Source organism: Phascolarctos cinereus, unplaced genomic scaffold, assembly GCF_003287225.1.
Source record: "Phascolarctos cinereus isolate Bilbo 61053 unplaced genomic scaffold, phaCin_HiC Scaffold_726;HRSCAF=1367, whole genome shotgun sequence".
Classification (NCBI taxonomy): Eukaryota; Metazoa; Chordata; class Mammalia; order Diprotodontia; family Phascolarctidae; genus Phascolarctos; species Phascolarctos cinereus.
The window spans coordinates 285,064,285-285,079,971 of NW_027556098.1; the positions used below are offsets into that span (position 1 = coordinate 285,064,285).

General features: G+C 40.9%; 1 long non-coding RNA gene across 1 annotated transcript in view; it reads left to right on the plus strand.

Annotated features, from left to right (window-relative positions):
* LOC110218121 (uncharacterized) overlaps positions 1–14,964 on the plus strand; it is a 211,235-nt gene extending 196,271 nt beyond the window's left edge. Inside the window, exon 3 of the long non-coding RNA XR_002327203.2 lies at positions 14,875–14,964. This is a non-coding gene — a long non-coding RNA (uncharacterized LOC110218121). The remainder of the gene's footprint in view (positions 1–14,874) is intronic.
* The last annotated feature ends 723 nt before the right edge of the window (positions 14,965–15,687 follow it).

Sequence of the window (15,687 nt, forward strand, 5' to 3'; positions counted from 1 at the left end):
ACTGTAAGAGAGGATTCAAAGTATGTAGCAATAAATTTCCATTTCAAGAAAGCCTATATAATAAATACTGTGCATTGTATTGAAAACTGTCCATTTTTGCTTCGTTGTAAGTTTTATTTTGTTCTCTACTTGCACTTTTTACTTTGTTCTTTTTTCCTTTTTCCTTCCACATTCCCCTCCAAGGTTACAATTAAGTGCAGATATATTTATATATAAATATAGAGATATACACACACATACATAAATACATACATACATATAGACATATATAGACATATACTTTTCCTAACAAATTCTACTCCTGATCTTTGTTTTTGTGTTTGTGCGTATCTCTTGTTTCAACCATTGGACTTGTTAAAAAATGGAATGGGCTACTTTGTCAACATGGTGGTAGTGGTTATTGAGCTAATTATATTATTATTCCCCCTTGTACAGGGCAGCATTGGTAAAGGGTAGATAATCCGTTCTACTGGAGGTTAGGGTAGGAAGGAAGGAACAGTGAGTAGTATTGCTGAAAAACTATGTTGGGGCCGTTATAGAAAGCCATGAATACTGAGCTTGTGGTGCAGGCATAGATAGGGCATGTTCATCATGATAGTTTAGGAAGATTCATCTGGCAGCAGTCTGATGGATAAATTTGAGGAAAAGAGATAGGAGCCAGGGAGACCAGGTGGAGAGGTCTTATAATAGGCAAGAGATAATGAGAGCCTGAACTAGGGTAGTGTCAATGGGAAATGGAAAGCTGGAGATAGATTCCAAAGACACTGTGGAGGGACGAACAACTGGGCTTGGAAACTAATTGCATGTTGGGGGCAAAGAAGAGGGAGGAATCAGAGATGACCTGAGGTTTCCAGCTTTGGTCGTGATGCCATTGACAGAGATGCCAATAAAAATAATTCAAAATTAGATAGTGCTTAAATATCTCCAAAGGTTTTTCTTCACAGCTAGCCTGTGCAATAGGAGATAAAGAACAGAAACAGCAGATTTAGGGAGAGAGGTAGAGGGGATGTGATGAAATGCTAAGTTTCATTCATGCTGAGCTCAGTTTTGGACCATGTTTAGTTGAATCTGGCTAAATCCAGCTGAAGCAGTCTGGATTCAATGCTGTCTCCTGGGGAGTTGTAGATAGTCCACACCCCATTACCCCCTGCCTGCAGCATCTTTGGGACTGTGTTAAAGGTGGTTAGATACCTTAATAGTCTTCCAAAGGATATAACACAGCCCCCTTGGGGGCTTAGCTCATCTTTTAGGGGAACCTTTCAGCTTAGATGACTCACTTTCCCCTTTTTCCTTTTTATCTGGTGTTTCTGACTTCTCCTGTATCCACAGGGACTTGTCTATGTTGACAGATCATGAGCTCATGTGGGCAATGGTTGGTGCCAAAAAAAAAAAAAAGGAAATTTTTTTTCTAATTTCCCTCTTGTCTGTTGCATCCCAGGAGAGAGGAAAATCTGAAGACTCTTGCTTTATCCTTCCTAGAAGCAAACAGTTTATCTGGCCTTATGGGGATTGACTAAAGGAATTGGAGATGTTTATCCTGGAGAAGATTTGGGGGAATGATAACTGTCTTTAAATATGTGAAAAGTAGTCACTTGGAAGAGGGATTAGATTTGTTCTTGGCTCTGGAGAGCAGCACCAGGAGCTATGGCTGACTTAAAGAACTGCTACAATTAAAGTGATCAAAAAATGATAAGAAATAGGTACCATGTCTTTGCTTCCTCTCTTCTCATTTTCTTTTCTGAACCCTCTGCCATTGGACTTTTGACTTCATCACTCAAATGAAGCTTCTCTCTCCAAAGTTATCAATGATTTCATAATTGCCATATCTAATGGTCTTCTCAATCTTCATCTTTCTTGATCTGTCCTTGAAGCATTTGATACTGTTGACTACTTTCTCTTCCTGGATACTCTTTTAGTTCCCCTACTTGTCTGACCACTCTTTCTCAGTCTCCTGTAATGGATCTTCATTCATGACATGCTAACTGTGGATGCAGCCCAAGGTTCTGCTCTGAGCTTTCTTCTCTGCTCTCTCTATACTCTTTCACTTGTGATCTTATCAGCTTTCATGGGTTCAGTTACCATCTTTATAGGGATGGCTTCCAGATCAACATATCCAGCCCTAATTTCTTCTTTGAGTTCCATTTCCACATCCCAATCTTCCTATTGGAACTTTCCATCTGAATTTCCCCTAAGATTCTCAAACTCAACGTGTCCCAAAAGGGACTCATTATCTTTTCCCCAAAACCAAACCCATGTCTGAACTTTCCGCTTTATAAATTTTCTTTGTCTTTATTTTTATGTAATACCTTATTTTTTCCAATTACATGCAAAGACAATTTTGGACATTCATTTTTTATAAAATTTTGATTTCCAAATAATCTTCTTCCCTCCCTTACCCCATTCCTAAGATGGTAAGCAATTTGATATAGGTTGTATATGTGTGCTTGTGTAGAACATACTTCCGTATTAGTCATGTTGTGAAAGAAGAAAAAGAACAAAAGGAAAAAACACACAAAAAATAGAGTGAAAATAGCATGCTTTGATCTGCATTCAGACTCCATCAGTTTTTTCTCTGGATATGGACAGAATTTTCTATCATGAGTCTTTTGGAATTGTCTTGGATCATTGTATTGCTGAGAAGAGCTAAGTCAATCAGAGATGATTATCTCACAATGGTCCTGTTAACAGTGTACAATGCAGAACTTCTCTCTTACTGGTAAAGGCACCATCATTCTTCTAGTCACCTAGTTTTGCAACCTTGGTATCATCTTTGACGCTTCACTTTAACTCACCCCACATATCTAATCAGTTGCTAAATCTTGTCATTTCTATTTCTACAGTCTCTCTAGTCTTTCCTTCTTTCTATTCTCACAGTTAACACACTATTCCAGGCCCTGATCACCCATCACCAGAAGTATTGCAGTGGCTTCCTAATTGGTCTCTCTGTCCCTAATCTCTTCCCACTCCAATTCATCTTACAAACAGCTGACAAAGTGATTTTCCTAAACTTCAAGTCAGATCATGTGAACCTCCCCACCCCCCAACCCCCAACCAGGCTTCATATAGTGAAAAGATGGGTTGGGCTAAGATTGTTGAAAGCTGAAATGCTGGCACAAGAGGATCTGCCTGTGTCCTTCTGGCAATGGGGAACCTCTGAAGGTTAATGGACAAGGGAATGTCAGGATCAGTGCAGTGCATCAGGAAGTTAACTTGGTGGCCTGTACTGTAGGATTCACTGCCAGTGGGGAAGGAATTTGGAGGTGGTGAAACAAAGTAAGAGGAGTTTGCAATAGTCCATGAAGGTAGTAATGAAGGACTGAACCAGGGTGATGGCAGCAATTAGGAGAGAGGTTTGACCCAAAGTTAGTGCTGTAACCATTGCAAATCAACTCACATACCACTCAGTGTTGACCAGCTGCCCCATTCTGGCTTTTTCACATTTACATCACTTTCAATTGGTGGAACACTGTGCTTGCTACAAGGTAATTTATTGATCAATTCTCAGGACCATCCTGGAAGAGAGATAAGTGACAATTCTAATTATCTCCCTCTCAGAGCTAGCAAATGGGTTCTGGACAGATTAAATGGCCAGTCCTAATGGGAGACTTAGGTCATAGATTCATAATTTCAGTTACAAGGTCCTTAGAGATCATTTAGTCCAGCCCTGTTATCTTCTGGGTGAGGAAACTTTGGCCTAAGTCCACTCAGGTACTTAGAGGCAGAGCTGAGGCAAGAGAGCAGATCTCTAGATTCTTAGTGAATTCTCTTTCCATTTCCTCCCCCAAAACAGAGGAAGGAGGGAGTGAGGGAATAAGGAGAGGGAGCTCTGTGACACCAGGCCAGGAGGAGAGGGGAGCCCCCACCCCACCTTTTCCCACTGCTTCCATTGGCTCCAATTATCAGCACTTAGCAATGTACCTGGCATATAGTAGGAGCTTAATAGATGTTTATCGAACAATGACTAGCTACAATTCTGGAGGATTCAAGATGAAACATGTTACCCACCTCTCGATGAGGTAATGACTCAGAGCACAGATTAAGACACACACACGTATATGTGTGTATGTATGTATGGATATATATATATATATATATATATATATATATATATATATATACACACACACACACATATATATATATATATATATATATATATATGCATGTATTATATATGCCCAATATAAATATACACATATAAAGAACATGGCCAATGCAAAAATTTGTTTTGCTTGTCTATACATGTTGGTAGCAAGGGTTTTGTTTTTCTTGCTTTCTCAAATGGGGGTGGGGGTCAGGCTGGGGGGAGGTAGGAGGGAGAAAATGCAGAACTGAAAATAAAATAAAATTTAATTTTAAAAATGTCCACTTCAATGTTTATTGACTTATTTTAGAGATTCCCGACCATTTTCAGACTTTGTGCCCTCTAGTTTCAGTAAGTCTTCCCATATCCCCAGCTGAAAAGGAAAGGAAACAAATTCTCGTACACAATGTCAACCTTCAGGAAGTCCCTATTTAATATAAGTGGAAACAAATTCTAGAATTTACTACGCATATTCACATAAAAAATAAAACAAGAGTAACTCACTTCAATAAGATAGTATAGTTTTGCCAAGTATACTCCCTACCCCCTTGACAAGCTTATCTTAAATCCTTATCATACTTCTCAGTTTGGGAGTCACTAGCTCATGTGTTTATAGTTTAAGCAAGTAATACTCTGTGTCCCCCATAAACTTCTCCAGTTTGGAGGTGGGAGGAAGGAAGGTAAGTTCTGATTAGACTCAGAAAGGTCAAGATTTAGTCAAGGTTAATTGAGATTAGTCAAGATTTAACCTTCTTGGAAAATAAGAAAGAGTAGATCCACCAAGAGAGAGAAAAGGAAGGTGCAGAGGAAATGAGGTGGGGCTAAAAGGGGGAATCCTTCACTTCTTGGGGAGCCTGACAGACTCACTCAGAGAACAGGTCAGACTCAGGAATTTGATCTGTGTATCAAGACTGTAGGATCTCAGTCAGACTTGTTTCCTGTGCTGGGCAAGGTGAGATTATGCCTGTACCCTTCTACCTGTGATTGCTTACTTGTTAGAGTGCACTCCCCCCTGGAGGTAATCCTTGCCTGGATTGAAGTTTTTTGGGTGCCCTCCAGAATTACCTGAAAACCCGATTTTCATGAAGATCCACCAGAGGGAGGAAAACAGGAGATATATGGGGAGGGGCAGGGAGGGTAGAGGTAAGGCGGGAGTGAAACATGGTGAGGTTCCTAAGGCTAACAGGCCTCCCTGAGTTCATGGGTGATGGCAGTGAAGGTAGGGAACTGGTAGACAGTGTGCACTGTGCTACAGAGCCCTGCTCTCTCTAAATGAAACATCTTTCTTTACTCCTTGTTTTAAACCTCTCTAGGCTCCAATGTATTCTACCTTGCAGAGTTGCGTCCTTAGAGGCTCATTAACCACTCTTGTTTTATTTTTTGGCATGCCTAGCCCTGAAATCTCTATGAAAAAAATCCACAGATCACATTATTGATATTAATTATTATGAGTTCTTTCTTTATGGAGCAACAGAATTTTAATTAACTCCATTTCCTGCTTTCTCCCCTCAGGGACCAGTACATGATCTTCTTCCACAATACCTGTCTACCTGGCAATGGAATACATGAGCAGAGTAGTGAGCTCAAGGGAGGGGAGTTAGGGGTTAGGAAGAGTCAGGATGGGAGTGGAGGAAGAGAACTTGGGAGACTGATACCTACTCAAGCTGCTGTCTCCACAGCCAAACCAGAAATGGCTAGACCATACAGAAGCTGCCCGTCAGGCCTTGACCTCATACCTTGTTTGGCATGGGATGGTACAGGAGTCTGAGCAGTCATTTCCGAGAATACTTTGGCCTAGAGAAAAAAAAAATGTTTTAAGGGTTGATGTGCCAACCTAATTACAGTTAACAAGGGCAATGGCTGCCAGAGGTGCTCTCCTTTCCCACCCAGGCAGATGGAGCCTGCATTTGAAAGATAAGTTGAGGGTGTCTTTGTCTTAAGGTCAGCTGTCTTAGTGTTGCTACACATTCGACTGCTTGGACCACAGAAGCCGTGGCAAATGATTATGGATTTTTTTGTTGTTATTGTTGTTCTTTGAGGAAGATGTAGGATTTGAGGTCCACCTTTCATTTTCCATTGGTTTTTGCACAACTAATTTTCTTGAGAGGCAGCATGGCTTAGTAGATAGGGTGCTAAAATTGGCAACTGGAGGGCCTGGGTTTAAGGCTTGCCTTAAGCACTTACCAGCTGTGTGACTGGTGAAAATTTGAAGCCATTGTCTCATTTAAGCAAATAGGCCTCAGTTGGAACTCTCCTCTACTTTCATTACATACCATCCCTGCCTACCCTTCCCCCTGACAGACAAGTGATTTGTGAGGTAGCAAGAGAGAAAGTCAACTGCTATTTGCAGATTCAGCAGTATCTACTCTTTCTGCAGCTTTCAGGGATATCACTATATCCTTTGCACTCTTAGATACTGACCAAGACCTTCTTAGGTTTACTCTGTTGAAAATAAGAGGGAAAAAAACCTGTCTAATGGAGAAGATTCTTTCATTCTCAGTCACTGAATAGACATTTGTTTTTATTTATTTTTAGCTTCCAACATTCACTTTTATAAGATTTTGAGTTCCAAATTTTTCTCTTTCCCTCCTTTCCCCCCCTCCCAAGATGGCATGCAACCTGATATAGGCTGCACATGTACAATCATATTAAACATACTTCCACATTAGTCATGTTGTGAAAGAAGAATCAGGACAAAAGGGGGAAACCATGAGAAAAAAAGAGAGAAAATAGTATTCTTTGATCTGCATTCAGATTCCATAGTTCTTTCTCTGGATGTGGATAGCATTTTCCATCTTTTGGAATTGTCTTAGATCACTGTATTGCTAAGAAGAGCCAAGTCTATCAAAGTTGGTCATTACACAATGTTGTTGTTACTGTGTACAATGTTCCCCTGGTTCTGCTCACTCCACCCAGCATCAGTTCATGAAGGTCTTTCCATCTACCTGCTCATCATTTCTTATACAACAATAGTTGAATAGACATTTATTAAGTACCTACTATGTGCCTGGCACTAGATATTCAAAGAGAAAAAACATAATAGCCCTTATTCTCAGAGATTATTCTGAGAGCTCAGTCAGTCATTGGTACTGAAAAATAGAGAGGCATCCTCCATTTTTATGGGCCTTAACAGTTCCTGGAGTTCCCTAATTATCAAATTTATACATATGGCCCAGATTGACCCAGATCTCCCCAGCTCAGTAGTAAGGTCTTTGTAGGCAGGAACTATGCCCTCTCTCTCTTTTGTAGGATAGACACAATAATTTACTGATTCCTGCTATTGCCAGGTGCCATTCTCAGCACTTTACAAATACTTTTTCGTTGCATCCTCACAACAATCCTGGGGTGTAAATGCTATTTTTGTCCCCATTTTACAATCAAGGCAACTGAGACAAATAAAAGTGACATACCCAGGGTCACATACCTAGTATTTCAGGCAGGATTTGGATTCAGGTCCTCCTGACACCAGGTCCAGTGCTAGACCTGGCTGTCCAGCTGTCTATCAAAATCTAACTAGTCTTTTGTTTACTCCCTTCCCCCACCAGATAATGAATGTCCTCTACCCAAAGGATTCTCAACAAGATGTTTTTAACCCTGAAAGGAGGCCTCCCTTCCCACTCGTTTGCCTTGGTCCTCAGTGGCAGCTCTCTTCTTGGATGTCCTGATTACTCATGGCAGATTCCTCCTCAGGCCAATATTCTCTGGTCACTCAGTTTGTAACTGTATTTATGCTTGCATGACTAGACCTAGAACCAAAGGAGTTGGATGTGACTGTCATAGTTCATCTTGTCCAGCCCACTGCCTCTTGAAATCCCTCCACTGAAATGGCTATCATTCCCTTCCACAAAGCTCTCCAGAAAAAAAAAAGAAGCCCACTCCCACACTTTTACAGTCTGTGGCATTTATAATTTGTGAGTAGGCTGGAGAAGGACAGCTATTGAGTCCAAAAGTCCTTTCTCAGCTGGCCGAGTCAGAAAGCCCACAACAAAGAAAGATTGTGTGGGCATGTTTTCTAGTGACTGGCTCCTCCAAAGAGATCCCATATCCTGACCACAGCTTGCGCCTTCCTGTTATATTCCATCGTCTGAAGCTGAGCTGATGCCAGGCTCAGAGCCAAGGCTTTGTGTGATTTATAATTTAATATTATTATTACTTTAAAGGCAGATCCATTTCTTATTGACCTGGGTGTATTGGACTCCTCCTTCCCTCTCTCCCCCCCCCCTCACCCCATCTGAGCCATCCCTGGGCGGGCCCTGCTGGCCACCTTCCAGGACTGTGTTTTGCCCAGAGGCATCACAGCCAGCTCTCCAGACTGCCTGGATTCTGGCACTGTTGGTCACTCTTTGTTGTTCCATGGCGGGGTGTCTTTCACTGCGCTTGGAGCTCTCTGCTGAAGTTACCGGGTGTCCCTCAGGATGGTAGCCTTAGACTGCTACGTTCATGTTGGAAATCACACGCCTCTCTCCAACTTGTCCTGGTGGAGTCTGAATATTTCTATTCTGTCAAGGAGGACTGAACTGTATGGCATGGGAATAGAAGCAGGGGTCATGAAAAAGTCAATGCAGCCCATACTGCATCTCCCCACAGAAAACTATGTCCCAGAATCCTTGGAGACCGGGGGTTTTGTTTTAAATAGGAGTCGGCAGGCTTTTTAGCTACAGCAGCCAGTGAACAAGGTTGGGGGCAGGGTGCCCCTCAGCAGAACTAAGGCATGGTCAGGGCAAATGAAAGAAAAGTAGGAGAAGAAGAGAAAAGGAAAAAGAGTGGGAGAGTCATAACAAGAAAGAGAAAGGGAGAGCAAAGGGAAAAAATGCCTCCTCCATTGACGACCCCAACTCACATTGCCTTAAGATCGCAGATAGAGAGCTGGAAAGGACCTCAGGGGATATCTAGATCAAATCTGTCATTTTACATATGAGGAAACTGAGGCCCAGGGAAGTTAAGTCACTTACCCAAAGTTTCACAGGTAGTAAATAGCAAAATCAGGATTTGAACCCTGGGCCCCAAAGTCTAGGCTCTTTCCACTGTACCACATTCCCTCCACTGATCTGACTGTTGTCTGATCTTCTAGGACATTGTCTACAGCACAGAGTTTAACATCTGGTTATGCTTTTATTTTGCGGTTTTGTGTATCATTTTCCCCAACTAGATTATAAGCTACTAAAAGGAAGGTATCATTTCATCAATTTCTTCACTATCTGCCATAGCATCCTGTAAAGCAGATGACTCATTCATTCATTCATAAGATCCCTGACTTTAGGGCTTGAAGGCACCTTAGAGGTCATTTGCAGCAGGAATCCTTGACCTTTTTTGTCTAGTGAAGCTTATTATTTTTATTAATTATCATTATTTTCAGAATAATCTTTCTCAATGCAGAAACTAAAATGCATGAATTACAAAGGAAACCAATAATCTTGGAAAAAAACAGTTCAAAGACGCCCCTGAAATCTATCCAGTAATTAATGGATCCGTACACCCTAAGTGAAGAACTGCCACTCTAGAGTTTAGCTGCCTTGTACAAAGTCATACAACTAGGAGGTAGCTAAGTCAGCTTTCAGGCCCAGGCCATCTGACTCCCAATCCAATACTCTTTCCAGTAGGTCCAGACTTCATTTGTTAATCATTCATTCTCTAAACATTTATTATATTCTCTAAACATTTGTTACATGCAGGTCACTGTGCAAGGCACTTCGGAAATACAGAGATACATAAAACATAATCCCTGCTTCTAAGAGGCTTTTGTTGGAGAGAAAAAGAAAAATTAAACAACAATGTGAAACAGATATGCATGTATATATATGTATGTACATATATGTGCATGTACATATATGTTTATGTATGTACATATAAAATGTATATATACACATACATGTTTATACATATACATAACACGGATATATATACACAGAGGTATAGCTACATACTCATGCATATACACAAATACAGATACAGATACAGATATACACATAGAGGTATAAATACAAATGTAGGTGTATACATACTTACCTACAATATACACATACATATATACGACACACATGTGTAAGCACACACAACACACATGTTTGCACATGCTCCGTGTGTGTGTGTGGTGTGTGTGTGTGTGTGTGTGCGTGTATGCATACACATATAAACATGTCAAGTGAGTGGCCTAGACAGTGAGTTGTAAAGGGAGCTGGAAGTAGGGGACAACACTGGGCTGGAGTTTGAGGGAGGACTTAATGGAAGACCTAGCAACTCAATTAAGTTCTACAAACATTTATTGAGTATCAGATTCCTTAGAATTTAGAGTTGGAAAGGATTTTAAAGGTCAAGATTTGGGGTGGATTGGGAGCATTTAAAAAAAGTATTATTAATCAACTTACTTTGTGTCCTACACTGTGCTAAATCCTGGGACTACAGACACAAAAAGTGAAACAGTCCTGCTCCCCAAGGAGTTTACATTCAAAATAAAAGGAGACAGCTCATGTTAGGCAGGGAATGGGAATTTTGATCTGGAAAGTTACCAAGATCATGAATGGGTCTATAGGACCATAATCTGATAGTTCCTTTCCAGGAGTAATAATAATAATAATATGATTGCTGAGCCTGTGTTGATGGCTTGGGGATGTGAAAGGTGGTCTGGTCTAGGGGCTGCTAGAATCAGTGGCTTAGGTAAGTTTGTACCCACTCAGTCACCAATCAAAAAGGCTCAGCCACAGAGCCAGAATTCTGATCCTGAGTGGATGATGCTTAATAATCACTTATTGATTTGAGAAAATAAATTGGTTCATAGAGTGGAGTGGGGAGACACAAATAGGATGATAAAGCCACAGGACAGAGAGCCCCCAACTGTAGCATCAGTCAGTTCTCCTTCAGAGACACTAGTGCTACATTTATCTCTGTTGCACAGACCTTCTTGCACTATATAATCCATATTTCCCAGCCTCTCGTGCCTGTAATTTCAGAACAAGTGGGTACCCCATCTAAGTTCTTGCTAGATTTGAGCCTGCTATGAGGTTTCACTCTGAGTCTAAATCCCAGAATCATTAAGGCTGAGGGTTTCCATCTAAAGCAAAGGTCCTAAGTTCTTTAGATTTCTCAGGACATGGTTGCTTGGAGGAGGAAAAAAAAATTACTAATGGGGAACCAAGATTTGAAGGAAAATTTGTGTCCACAGGATCTCTCCAGAGTGGTTGAAAAGGAAACTGAAGAATGGGTGTTTAGAGAATGAAGGATTCTCTCAGACTTCCCCCAGCAAGAGAACATTCAGCCTTAGTGACAGACAGCCCGACCTGAAACCTTATTGGCTGCAGGGCTTGCCCATTGTTCTGAGAATTAAGAGGTTTTGGTTTTGGCAGAAGCTGAATAAGTGAGGATCCTAAAGTGAGTTCCTTCAGGCCCTCAGGAACCCTGAACCCAACATTCTGCACCTCCCTAGAGCACAGACCTGGTTACCTCCTTTTCCCCTCCCGTAATGTGTCTCCAGGAAAGAAGACACCAGACATGAGAAGACTCTTTCCCATGGTAGATAATTGCATATCCCTCTAGCCATCATTGCCGTGAAAACTCAGAGACTGAGAACAATGGAATCTGCTCTGGTGGGACCACTTCCCACATTCAACAGAACAATGCTTACTTTCTCTCCCAGACCATCTTCATTACAGTGGGAGGCTATGAAATCCTTGGAAAGAGGGTGAGTCTTGTGGTATGAGGGCCAAAGAAAGCCAATGAAGCTAGAGAGAGCAAATCTTGTGAGGCACCAATGTTTCCAAACCAAATGTCTTCTCAATTAAGTGTTCACATGTCAAAGAAGGGCAAAGAAGAAAGGGAAGCCAAAATGGGTAAACCTACAGTTATTAGATTCAAAAGGGAACTGAATGAACTTGCAGACTTGGATTCTGTCCACGTTACTGATAAAAGAAGTAGAAATGCAGACTGCTGAACCGTGACCTCATTCCCTCTTTATTTTTCTTTCCTGTTCCTCAGCAGAGGGGAGTTCTTCAGGTCAGTGAATTGGTCATCAAAGATAACAGATGTAAGATATTATAAGGATATTTTAAATGGGAGAAAGATTTGGTCTTTCTTAGGAGTATGGTCTTACCGATAGGCAAAGAAGGAGGTTTTAGGAGGAATATTATAGATCAAAGTGGGAGGAGGAAGCAGGGAAATCATATTATTAGTCTAGGGAGGGTGAAGAGATAGGTGAGGTGCAGGAATATACCATTACTACGAAGATCTTGCAGCTGGGTAGTGCAGCAGGTGGAGTGCAAAGCCTAGAGTCAGGAAGATTCATCTTTGTGAGTTCAAATCTGGCCTCAGACACTTACTATCTGTGTGACTCTGGGCAAGTCACTTAACCCTTATGCCTCAGTTTCTTAATCTGTAAAATGAGCTAGAGAAGGAAATGGCAAACCACTCCAGTATCTTTGCCAAGAAAACCTCAAATGGGGTCGCGAAGACTGGGACACAACTAAACAATGACGACCAAGAGCTTATATAAAAAAAGTGTCAGAGGAAGCAAGGTTTCCTTTCGGTCCTTTCCCACTTTCCTTTCTGCCCTCCTCTTCTATTTTCTAGTTCTCTCTGTCTTTCTTGTTCTCTATATACATAATGACTTGGGGTTGTCTTTCAGTGTTCCAAAGTCCTCCACTGTTTTGCCCATTTTAGGTCTGCCCTCACTCAAGCACCCTATACTTCAAAAATCATCTCTCATGTCCTTTCTCCAAATCACAAGTTCTAGCTTTTTTCAGTCCTAAATCTTAAAAAGGTAGTAGATCATAGGATCATGGAGGGAGAGCTGGAAGGAATGTTAAAAGCCATCAGCTCCACTGATTTTATAGATGAGAAAACTGAGGTCTAGGTGGGTTAAGTTATTTGCCCAAGATCACACAGGTAGCAGGCATCAGAGATGGGATTTGAAGCCAGGTCATCTGACTCCAGATCCAGTGTTCTTTACGAACACGAGAAACTGGCTGAAAAAATTCACACTAGAGTATGAGTGTCTGAAAGGTTACCCTTTTCAGATAGTATTTGTATTTTCAAAGTAGTTTGTTAATCCAAATGAATATGTAATTAGTGGAATATGGGAAAGGAATAAATATTTTTGAACTGAGGTTATTTGTAGAGATGGTTTTTTGTTTTTTGTTTTTTGGTTGTTGTTTTTTTTTTTTGTAGAGACAGTTTGTTATGTAATCTTGAGAATAAGCCAAGGACGTTGATAGGGACCAAAAATATCTTTGGATAATTCTCAAGGTTGCATAAGATCCAGAATAGGAGGGGATGGCTGGATGCTCATAGATCTAGAGTGAAGAACTTGCTTAGGGAGGGCTCAAGGAATTGACTTGCTCATTACCAAAATTAATAAACCAGATGGCACCTCTAGAATTTAGGGGGAGGTTGGTATCTTAGCCACACTGTACTTCATCCAATCTGAGTTGTTCATCATACCCCAAAGACATCCTGTACTTCTCTGCCTCTTTGTCTCAGTTCATGCTCTTCCCAAAATGTGTTCTCTCCTCCCGTGATCTATCTCTGTCTATTTATACAGATTTCAAGGCCCTTCTCAAATATTACCCTATTCAGGAAGCTTTCCCTAATCTCCCCAGTAGGAAGAGATTTTTCCTTCCCCAGCACTCTCATAGAATTTTGTTTTTACTTTCCTTATGCATTAATCATATTCAATTTTGCATTCAAATTATTTCTTTCCATGTCTTATCTCCCCTGCTGGATTGTGAGTTCCTAGTGGGCAGGAGCTATACACATATACACAAGCATGTACATATATACACACATGTGTATATGTACACATATACGTATACATGTACATATGTACATATAGACACAAAAATATATATATTCATAGGGTTATAGATTAAGTTGAAAGGGACCTTAAAGGTTATCAAGTCTAACCCCCCCGCCTCAATTTACAAATGAGGAAGCTGATGCCTAAAGAGGTTAAAGTTTGCCCAGTCATACAGCTAGTAGGCATTTCTGGAGGCATTCTAAAGCAATTCTTCATGGTTCCAGGTTCAGTACTCTAGCCATTAGACAGCAGTACCTTTAAAACTGGGAATCAAATAGAACTTACAAAGGATGTGATCTGAACCCACAAGAGTAGAACACAATGGATTGGCAGCTCACCTCTTTAACATGTTGGCCACCTTGTCTTCTGAATATAATTTTGTATATTTCTGTGTCCTCTCCCATTGCTTTGCACACAGGTAGTGCCTAGTGTATATTTGTAAAGTGGAATTTTTAAAAAATCATTATAGTCTTGTGTTTATTCTTTTTCTCACCCATCTCCCCTTTAAGCTAAACACAAAGTTGAGCATATAGTAGACACTCAATAAATGCTTACTAAATGTAATAATAGGTCCTTTGCTCCAAAAGCCACTTTCTTCTCATAAACCTTTTCTGTTATTTTCCTCTTCACTTCATGTGGAGTCAGAAGAGACCTGGATTTGAATCTTTACTCTAATATTGACACAACCATGTGACCTTGATCCAGTTATTTTGCCACTGAGCTTCATTTTTTTCATCAGTGAAATGGTGATAATAATGCTTTCAGTGGCCATCCCACAGGGATTGTTCTGAGGGAAGTGCTTTGAAAATATGGTGTCTGCAGACTATAGGCCAGTGATCTTGACTTTAATTCCTATCCAAATTCTAGAATGTAGAAGGGATGGTTGGTTATTATCTAGAAAAGGATATGTGAAATCACACACACAAAAAGACAACAACAACAGTATGGCTTCATTAAGAACATGTTATGCCTCATTTCCTATTATTTCATTTTATTTTTTTGACAGTCACCAGACTAATGAGAGACTGCATGGTATAGTGGATAGAAAGTGAGCCTGGAAGACCTGGGTTTGAGTCTTGCCTCTGACACACACTGGGTAAGTTCCTTAGCCACTTACTACTCCAGAAAACTCTCCAAGAACATAAATTGCAGAGAAGGTGACAACCTACATAGGCACAGGTTATTTCCTCACTTTGGGCTTCTTCCCACTGAGGAAATCACAGGTCCCATCCCTATCCTACTAGACTTAAAGAGATCAGGGCAATATTGTACGTGTAGTTTCCTTAGATTTTAGCAGAGTCTCTCATGCTATTCTTGTGTGTAGAGGTATGGATTGGATGATATTCCAATTAGGAGAACTTAGAGCTAGTTGAAGGGCAAGACCCAAAGAGTAGTCCTTAGTGGTTTAATTCTACCTTGGAAAGCTCCAGTTGGGCTCTGTGCTTATGCTATGTAACATTTTTGTTAGTGTAACTTGAGTCCCAAAGTCCATTGGTATGGGTCTCTCTCCTCACTGGTGGAAATCAATACTCTGCACCTGCACAAGGGGTGAGGTGGAGCTGTCCAGAAAGGGAAAGAGGAGCAATTCACTGTCTTCCAGCTCTCAAATCTTTGGACCTGCTTTGAGTTTCTTAGAGTTTCTTCAGGCTCTGCAGCCACTCCAGGTTCTCCTGGCTTCCAGTTTCAAGAAAGAAGATGAATGATGCTAATCCCTACTTCAAATTGTTAAAGGAAAAGACTCTGGGAAGAAGCTGATGGGAGAGGAACTGGTAGTCTCCATCACACTCCTAACTCCAGCTTCCTACCCTATAGACTTTGG